Genomic DNA, 9,334 nt, shown 5'->3' on the forward strand with positions numbered 1-9,334 from the left:
GTATTTTATAAGTACATAAATACGCATAACAGATGAAATGGCAGCTGCAAACAGAGTGTGTTTAGCTATTTATTAATCTGATTTCCTTGGGGACCAGTACATGATGCAGACATTTAGAACATCTGGGCAACACAATGGTAAACAAAATTTGCAAGATATAGTACATGTACAAGGGGTTTTTTATTTATTTAAAAAAAGAGAAGGGGGAGCAGGGCAAGAAAAAAACAACATAAAAGCAGAAAACTTACTTTGAGCTGGTGTGTAGTCCAGTACATATCCAAATCAATTCCTCTAGTGGCAATTTCCAAATAGCTATTTAATTGTAGAGGTAATCAATTTACTTTTAATACAAAAATGGAACTGAGACTTGGAATACTTACGAACGAAATATAACTCTGTCCCTCATAAAACCCCCTCTTCTATAAGCAACAAATCAAATGTGTTCACATAAATACTTGAGCAAAGAGACCACCCACAAAAAGTTAACATCACAGATACACACGTGTCAATCTAGTCTCTAGATATTTAAAAGATTTTAAAACTACCCAATTTGACTCCAGCAAATGATTCATCTTCTTTTTGCAAGTTCTGTATATTCAAGCATTCAATCTCCCTCCATCAACACCATGGAGACTACCACGGGAGGTACAGATCTGGAAGGAAAGACAGTTGTAACCAAAGAGGGGCAAAAAAGCATCTGAGACTTGCAAGACATTTTATTTAATTTACTGTGAACATTGTTTGGTAAGTTTTATCAAAATAAAAGTGCATTCACCATGGCTCATCTCTGTGTAAGAACCTCAATAGATGCTCCCATAAACATACAGGCGATTCCAGCTGAACTCCTTTGTGTTTTGTTGCTTTTCAGCTTCCAGCTCTCCTTTCAAAAGCGCAGTCAGGTTTGTTTGGTTTTATGTCAGCATCATGTGGAGCAGAGATTTGATGACGGTTTGTTTTGGGCAGGATCTCATAGGATGATGACATTCACAATCTGTAGTTTGTGCATTGGTGTGCTTCCAGTCCCAGCCTCTCAGCAATGATTAGTTGTGAATGGTAATAATTTTACTTACATTCAACTGTTAAATACAATGAGTAGAACCAAATTTTAGTCATTTAAGAAAAATTAAAAATAATGTTACACACAAGCTGTACAACTTATCCATATATTCTGGAAAATAAGGAAAAGTGACAGAGGAGAACACAAAGTTTTCTGAGCTAGCCCTGATCTGGAACCAGTAAGCCTGTATGACACAACCCCATGTGAAAACAATACTCACTACTGCGTCTGTGATTTTAGGGTTTTTTTGTTTGGTTGGTTTGGTTTGGGGTTTTTTTGGGGGGTTGTTTTGTTTTTCAATTTTTTTTTTTTTTTTTTTTTGACAGGAAGGCAAAACTGAACATCTTGCAAAAAGAAAGGTTTCTCCTTTTCAGCTCAGGCTTTCCCTGCTTGCCAATACCTCCCCCAACATTGAATGGCAAACTGGAAGCTTGGATGCAGAACTCCCAATATCATTAAACTACAGGAGATAGGAAGAAAAGCATGAGACAGCATAACGTGGGACACTGATTTTAACCCAGAAAGAGCCCCCCCATTTATTAAAAAAATTATTACAATAAAAATTAAAGATTACGTATTAAAAACTTAAAAATAAAAATATTAATAGAAATCTAAAGTGAAGATGTAAACTTTAATTTAAAATTAAAACTAAAAGGTACAAGACAAAAAAATAAAATTATTTAAATAAATTAAAAATAAAATGTTAAATTAAAAAATTAAACTTTAAAGGTAAAACATTTAAAATAAAAATGTAGATATATACATTTTAAAATAAACACAAAATATTTTTAATTGACATAAAAATTTTAAAAATCAACTTAAAAATAAAAAAGTATAAAAATGGTTGAAGATTAAAACGGTAGATAAAATATAAAATAACAAGAAAATAAAATGAAATTATTAATATTAAAAAGTAAATGTAAAATACTTTAAAATATGCAAATATTAAACCGAAAAATGAAAATATCAAATTTTTAAAATAAAATTTTAAATTTACATATTCAAAACTAAATTGAAAAATATTAATAAAAATTTGAAACTAAAAACAATGGTGAGAAGAAGAGATCACTTGTATTGAAAGTGTTCCAAGCACGCCTGTCGCAGAAAAGAGCAGAAATCAGAAGGGAAGGCAGGAGGAGCCCCAGCGCACCCCGTGGCAGGCGCAGCCGCTTCTGCAGCTTGGCCTCGGGCCATTGGTGGGTAGACTCAAGGAAAAGGTGGTCAGACATGCTGAAATAATTACAGCGGGAAGATGCGAGATAAAAATTTGCCACGAGTCGTGAAAAAAAAAAAAATATCCATTAATTAGCTGCTGTGCCAGGCTCATACCTTGAGACAACATCTCACTCTTAAATCCTGAGTGTAAGGTAAGACAACACCAAAAAAATGATGAATTCCCCAGAAGGGCAGTATTGAACATTAGAGTTGGTGGTTAGAATAAAAAGTTCCATCAGTTAATTAAGAGCAGTTGTACTTCACTGCTGTTCACCCGCTCGCTGGTGACACGCACGCAGGTTTAGCAAAGCTCTCCAACTCACTGCTGTGACCACCGTGTTTTGCTGGGCAGCTCCCAGGTATTTTGAAGCACGTGGGTAATGGCTGCAAACTGTGGCGGGGTCACCCTGCGTGGACTTTTCTGACTTTTTTGCGGGTGTTCAATCCCCCCAGCACCCACCCCGTGTCCGGGATGCCCCGAGGGCTGCGCGTCTCTCTCGATTCCCCCGCCAGCCACGGGGTGGCAGCCGCGATCCATCACAGCCTCGAGTGGCCCTTCCAGCGGAGCTGGGGGTGGCCCTGGCAGCCCCTGCAGGAGCGCTCTGCCCCGGGGACCCCGGGACTGCTGGCTCTGGGGCTGCTGCCTTGTCCGTGAGGGTCCCCCTGGTCCCAGGCAGGTTATGGGTAGAGGGGGAGATGGCACTTCTGGGTGACATCAAACCATCTCATTGCTGACTTCCCCAGATGCCTGCTCATGCCAGGCCAGAGGACAGATGCTGGGGGTAGGGGGGAGCAGGCTGAACAGCCATCCCAGAAGGTTCTCAGTTACTGGATCTTAACCCCATCCCCTCTTACTCAGTGCAGGGAGGAAGCAGATTATTGTCTCCTTCCAGCCTTGCCCTTGGCTCTCTTCCTTTCTCCTGTGGCTGCCACCAACCAGCTTCTTCAGGCGGAGCACCAATCTTGCGTTCCTTCCCATTTGCCTCACTCCCTTCTGAATTGTCCCAGAATGTGCTCCTCTCTGAGGGCATGGTGCCCACCATTGAACACCTTTCACCAACTGGTACCTACGCAGTGTCAGGATGACCTCACACAGTGACCTCTGCTGCTCCTGCTGCCACAGCCCAGGCTTTTGTTAGCTTATTTAGCAACCTGCTGGCACTGTGGACTTCGGTTCAGCTGCAGCTCCACAAGGCCCCCTGGGCCAGGCACACATGGCTGCCACCTGGGCACTTGCTGCCTTGTCTCCCTTATGCAGCTGGACCTGCCTGCACAGCCCCCTCCTCACTTGGCTCCGACTGCCTGGGACCACATCCCTCAGCAACAACAAGCACTGAGAAGCATCGCAGTCCCATCAGCACTTACCTCCCACAACGGTTTGATGCTATCCTGTACCAGTCAGTTACTGCCCACTCTATCACCTTGGTTAATAAAGACAACACGGACAGAGCCAGCACAGCCCTAACACGGCCCATCCTGTCACTGCCAGGACAGTGTTACAGAGACATCTGCCAACTAGGCAGCAGCAGCAGGAGCTAGGCAGAGCACTCAGATATAAATCCTACATGAGGACCAGTGCAGGTGTTTGGGATGACGGGAGTGCCATTTCCCACCTGGGAAAGCTTAATCAGGGGTGTCAGAAAGGGAGATGCACACTCCACCTCTGAGGTTTTCTCCTGTGTGCTACTTCTAAACCTAGAGCAGGGAAGGCTGGGATTAGGGCCCAGTAAGTTTCTCCTTTGTCTGTCCCACTTCTCCTACCAGCAGCATGTATGTGTTTTCAGAGCAGCCCTACCAGTTTCTCCCTGCCAGAGAATTCCTGCTTCCCCTAACAAGAGTCAATCAGAAACCTCTTCAGAATAAGAAATACCTGGGATTCAGCCAACAAGTCAGAAGGGAGATGCCTCTCTGATCTCTACACCCCTGGTTATTTTTAACTTTGGGAAAACATTTTTGTTCTCTTCAGTGTTGGGCAGCTCCCAAATGCCCTGGTAGCTATTGCATCAAGGAGACAGGGTAGAAAGCAATGATGCAGAGCACACACACAAAGAGGATACACACTGGCATGGGACACCACGTTCTGTCCAACAGGAGAAGCAGCAGCAAGCTGACCTTGGATGTACCCTCATCTTTCCCTGGTGCTGCAATTTTCCCCTGTGCTGGCTGTGTGGCAATCCCTCCCCAGGGCTCATGCTTACAGCCCCACAGCATCATTCCTTTCCCCAAAGAGCTGGAGATCTACCCTTAGACACAGCTGGCATCTTAGCTGTGTTTAGCTGCATCCAGACTTGTATGACACCATGGAGCAGGAGACAGTGTGGCACTACCCACACCACCTAAGCAGAAGATCAGCCACAAGGAGTGACATTTCCCAGGTCCCTGCCTGACACTTCCATGGGGCTGGCAGCAAGGGACATTTGAGAGGATGGCCTCAGCTTGGAGAGAAGGGGCAGGAGGTGTGGGTTGCAGGGATGGGAAGGGAGGCACCGAAGGCCTGGGGGAGGAGAAAGGACAGCTTTCTGTCCTGATGACGGATGGGAGCAAGCTGCATCCTGAAGAAGGGAGGCTGCAGTACTACAGAGGGTGTTTCTGCCCAGCCAAGACCTGCGAGGGTGGGGAAGGGTGTTCAGCATGCCGGGGTCTTTGGCACCTGGCCTGCCATGTCTGATGTGGTAGAAAGACACCAGAGATCACCAGTGCTGAAGAGAGGGTGGCAACACAAAGACCACTGTGTCCCTCTGTTCCCCATCCCTTTCTCCCCCTCCTCTCCCAATTTATTTACCGGCGTTCAAAAGGCAGCCTCACAGTCCCAAGGGGCTGGCTGAAGTGCCTGAGGGGTACGCTGTGAGGTCATCTTTAATGAGGGCAAAAATCCAGTGTCAACAATGCTGCCCATTGTATAGCCCTGTTTAGACAATACCGGCTGGGTTCTTGCTGCTGGCAGCCCAAGGACCCAGAGCAAAGCCTGTTTGGGGTAACAGGAGGGGAGGAGGACAGGCAGGGGGTCTGGCAGTGAGTCAGGCAGCCAGAGATGGGGCAAAGTGCAGAGATAAGCACTCTACCTCAGTCATCAATGTGTTATCAGCCTAATTCTCAGTGCTGATAAGATTACAGCATCAATGGCGGGGAATTTAGCCATCCTGGTCACAGCCTGAAGGCATGGCCTCTCACTCAAGTTACATCTGCCTTCCCTTCTGACCCTGCCAATGAGACACCAGTGATTTCTGCTGCCTTACCACCTCCCTCTAACCCCACATTTCCCTCTCAGCAGCAGTAGGCTGGCAAAGTGAGCACCAGCTGCTTCTTTCAGCCATTGTCCCATCCCCAGGCAGTTGTGAGAAGGTAGCTGGGGGTTTGTCCCCTACTGCTGCTCTTCTGGGAGCTCCCAGCAGCTGCTGGTAACTGAAGAGCCCAGGTATCCCATACTGAATATAGCCATACTTTAAGATGAGGATGGAGCTGGGGATATTCAGGAGTTTGTGAGGCCCACTGAGCTTATGGGTTAACAGGTGATGGTTTAAGGAGAGGGGGAAGTACAATAGAAAGCAAAAAAGCAAGGAAGATGTTAGCTCTTGTGAACGTAAATCTCACTTAAGGCAAATGCCATGATATCATACTCCTCAAGTCACAGTTTCTGGAGCCAGGTGACTGCACAAGAGCCTTAGCTTTCTCCATCAAAGAGGAAAGCCATTTACTAACTGTCCTGTCCAAATAAAGAGTATGTGAAAATATAACACAGGGTCACCAGATTCCAAAAGAAAGGACAGGGTCTCAAGAAAGCAACATTAAACAAGTGTGACAACCCCACAAGCCAGCATCTGATCACCTGGCATCTGAACTCCTGTGACAGACAATCCTGAAAGACCTGCAGCTGCCAACACCTTTCAAGAAGGTATTGACTCTGAACTCCTGTAGACTGAGCCAGGCCTTGTCCCAGCTCATTCTGTAGCCGTGTGTTGTCTTCCCCCCCTCCCCCCGCCCAATTTTTCTGCAACACATCACTGTGCCCAGAAGTCAACCTGCCAAAACCAGGTGAGCTCGATGCCTTTGGTGAGCAGATTTTTTTATGGGGGAAAGGAGAAGAAAGAAAGGAGGATTTGTGAAATGACAGAAAACCACCCCTGTACTTCCTCTTGGACAAAAGGCCCATGGCATGATTCTTCTATCATTATAAAAAGCTTTAAAGCTGGAACTGTCCCATACTTCCTCATGAAAACAATGCAAGAGATGCAGAAAATAATCCTAGTAGAATTTTTGCAAACCTTGGTATTTGGCATAGGGAAAGGGGTAGGGGTCAGCTCTTTCCCCAGCTTTCAGCTTATTCCCTCTTTATTTTATTTTTTTTTTTATTCAACTTCCAGTTGTGAAATAGAAGGAAAAGGGGGAGACAGGGAATGCTGTTAAAGAAGATAAACAAACAACATGACAAAACTTGCAGCAAGCTTTTCTCTGTGTGTGACTTTTTCAACATTTTGGAGGCTGTAACTGAAGAAAGTCACTAAAATATCCAAGATGTCATCCAAGATGAAATTTCCTTGCAAAACTTACTGCTAAATGGGAAAGAAATACCAAAGCTGAATCTCTGCTAAGCAGTTTGTGAACTCACTCCACCAGCTTAGTTTTGCTGAAGACTCAGCTGGGCAGCTCTCCCTGAAAGGGGTAAAAAAAAAACTGTCTGGAGAGATACAAACAGGACTTGTCAAGAAGTCCAGTTTTAGATGAATTGCTGTGTCTCAGCTAGACATTTCTGGTTTCCCACCTGGGCTTTCCAGGAGCCTCCCTTTAGTCTCAAGCCTTGAGCAGCAGATGGGAATTTTCAGCAAAGACTCAGATGGGCAGAGCAGAGTGAGGGGACCAGAGGTGAGCAAGATGCTGGCCATCACCCTGGCTAGCAGATCTCCATGGAAGGGAGCCTGGTACAGCACGGCCAAGCCCCTAAGCCCACCAAGGGCCAAAAGGCCTTTTAACAGGCAAGACTGGAGCTGCTGCAATCTAAACATTGGGAAAGCAGTCTACCTTGTGCACCTTGCCAAGATGTCAATGTCTGACCTTCATGGCCACGTTGAGGACCATTAACCTGTTTCGAAAGTGATCAAAATGACAGCTGAAGAAGCTGTCCGTGCTGCGAAGGGCCTTTCTTGGGGGGGCCTTGGTGCATAAGACTCAAAACTTGCCAGGTGAGCACAGCCCTGATGATGGTCAAGATCCATGTCTCCCTTTGTGCAAGGAAAAAACATGACAGTCACCTCCCAGGATGTGTGGGAGCAGCCACATGGTGTTAATTTTAAAGGATGACAAAGTGTAGCTGTCCTATCCATTCCCTCTTAGCTGTGCACCACGTTGAAGGAAAGAAACTAGTGAGAAATTAAAGGGTTCTGATGAGTATCTCCTCTCCCTTTTATATATATTTATTTACTTTACTTATTTCTTTTGGAAATAGCAGGGGTCAAACTTCCTTAAGGTAGTTTTCGCACCGTTTATAGCTCTTCCAACAGTCACATAAAAAGTAGGTAGAATCTTTAATTACAACATCATTTCCTTCCAGTGTTCAGTAGCCCCCAGTGCTGTTAACCAAACATTTAATGGAGAGTCTTAAAAGCAGTGGTTGAAAGTCCATCTCTGACTCATGTCAGTTTTCACCGTCTAGGAACATCTTCTGACGTAGTCTCTCTGTTTCAATACAGTGCCTCAGAAACCAGGAAAGACTGGAGTTCCTAATGCAAAACTAGAACACGGATTACTCTCAGACAGCTTAATCTATCACTGTGAAACAAAAAAGGAGAGGGATATTTTGCCCCTTTACTGGACACATCCATGTTGAAAGAACTGGGTTACAGTTACTCTTCATCGTCACTTTTCCCTCCCAGTGATCACGATGCAGCTCACTTTTGACAGCTGGCACTGAATCTGCTCTGCTATGTGTGAGCAGGAGCAGCCCAGGGAGAGACTGCAAGATCTTGGCTGTCCAGCTGCACCTCCATTGCTACGGGACAGCTGCCCAGACAGGATATGTGTGAGGGGGTATGGGCGTACTTGGAAATGGCTCTTGACACCCCTGTTCCACTTTCAGAATGACTCATGTGTCAGCAGAGGGTAGAGATTGGGTACAGGACATATCATGAGTGGGGAAAGAAGATGAAACAAGTCCTGGCTGGGGTGATAGCACCAGGGCACCGTAAGCCTAGCTGATAAGCAGTGGAGGGTCCCTGGCACGGTGTTCACATGACAGGGTTAGGACAGGCCCCTAGCCTCTGACACCAACAAGGTTTTATTTCTAAGGGCTCTCTTTTTCACTGTTAATGGTGAGGGTCTCCTTGGGAGAAAGCTTCAATTTTCCTGCTGCATTGTTGGCTGATGAGAAGGTTGTTACGGAAAACAACTGACAGCAAATGATCTGCTTCTTTTTCTTTCCACCCTCCACCAAAATGGACTGTTTTCTGGTGGAAAAGGGCCAGGATTCCTATTACAATGTTACGGCCAACATTTTCCGGACTGTTTTCCCCTGTCGAGATAAACACCTATACTGACATACATATTTACCTAGATATACAGTTATGGGTGTGTTTTCCTTTGCAGAGATGTATGGTTTATATACATATACATGTATATAACGCTTCCCGTGCAGACCCCCAGTTTAGAGAAAGTATTTAACGCTGAGGCCCCGTCTCTTCCCACCGCACTCAGCAGAGAGATGGGGAAGGGGCACGGGAGGCTCCATAACTGCTCGCGCTCCTCTTACTTCCCTCGGGGCAGCCCCCGGACAGAGGGTAGGGGGACGCGGCGGCCCCCCCGGAGCGGCATCAGCCCCGCGCCGAGGCGTGCGCGGAACCGTGCGCGCGGGGTGCGCGCCGCGGGGAGCGAACAGCAGATTGTTGGCAGCCAATGGCGAGGACAGGCCGAGGTGGCACCAAATTTCCCGCAGCCAATCGGATCCCGGAGGGGTGGGAAAGAAAAAAAAAATAAAAAAAATCCAGGCATCATGAGAGAGTCTGGCCCTCGCCATCATCCTCCTCTTCCTCAGCATCCTTCCTCCCGCCCCCCGGCCCGCCCCGCCTCCCCTCC

General features: G+C 46.3%; 1 long non-coding RNA gene across 1 annotated transcript; it reads right to left on the reverse strand.

Moving 5' to 3' along the window:
- Positions 1–385: 385 nt before the first annotated feature.
- Positions 386–5,090, reverse strand: LOC115598555. Its single transcript, XR_003987725.1, has 3 exons — positions 5,055–5,090; positions 776–1,027; positions 386–653 (listed from the first exon to the last, which is right to left on the reverse strand). It is a non-coding gene; the product is annotated as an uncharacterized LOC115598555 (long non-coding RNA).
- Between the last annotated feature and the right edge of the window lie 4,244 nt (positions 5,091–9,334).

This window comes from Calypte anna, chromosome 6 (assembly GCF_003957555.1).
Source record: "Calypte anna isolate BGI_N300 chromosome 6, bCalAnn1_v1.p, whole genome shotgun sequence".
In the NCBI taxonomy this organism is placed as follows: Eukaryota; Metazoa; Chordata; class Aves; order Apodiformes; family Trochilidae; genus Calypte; species Calypte anna.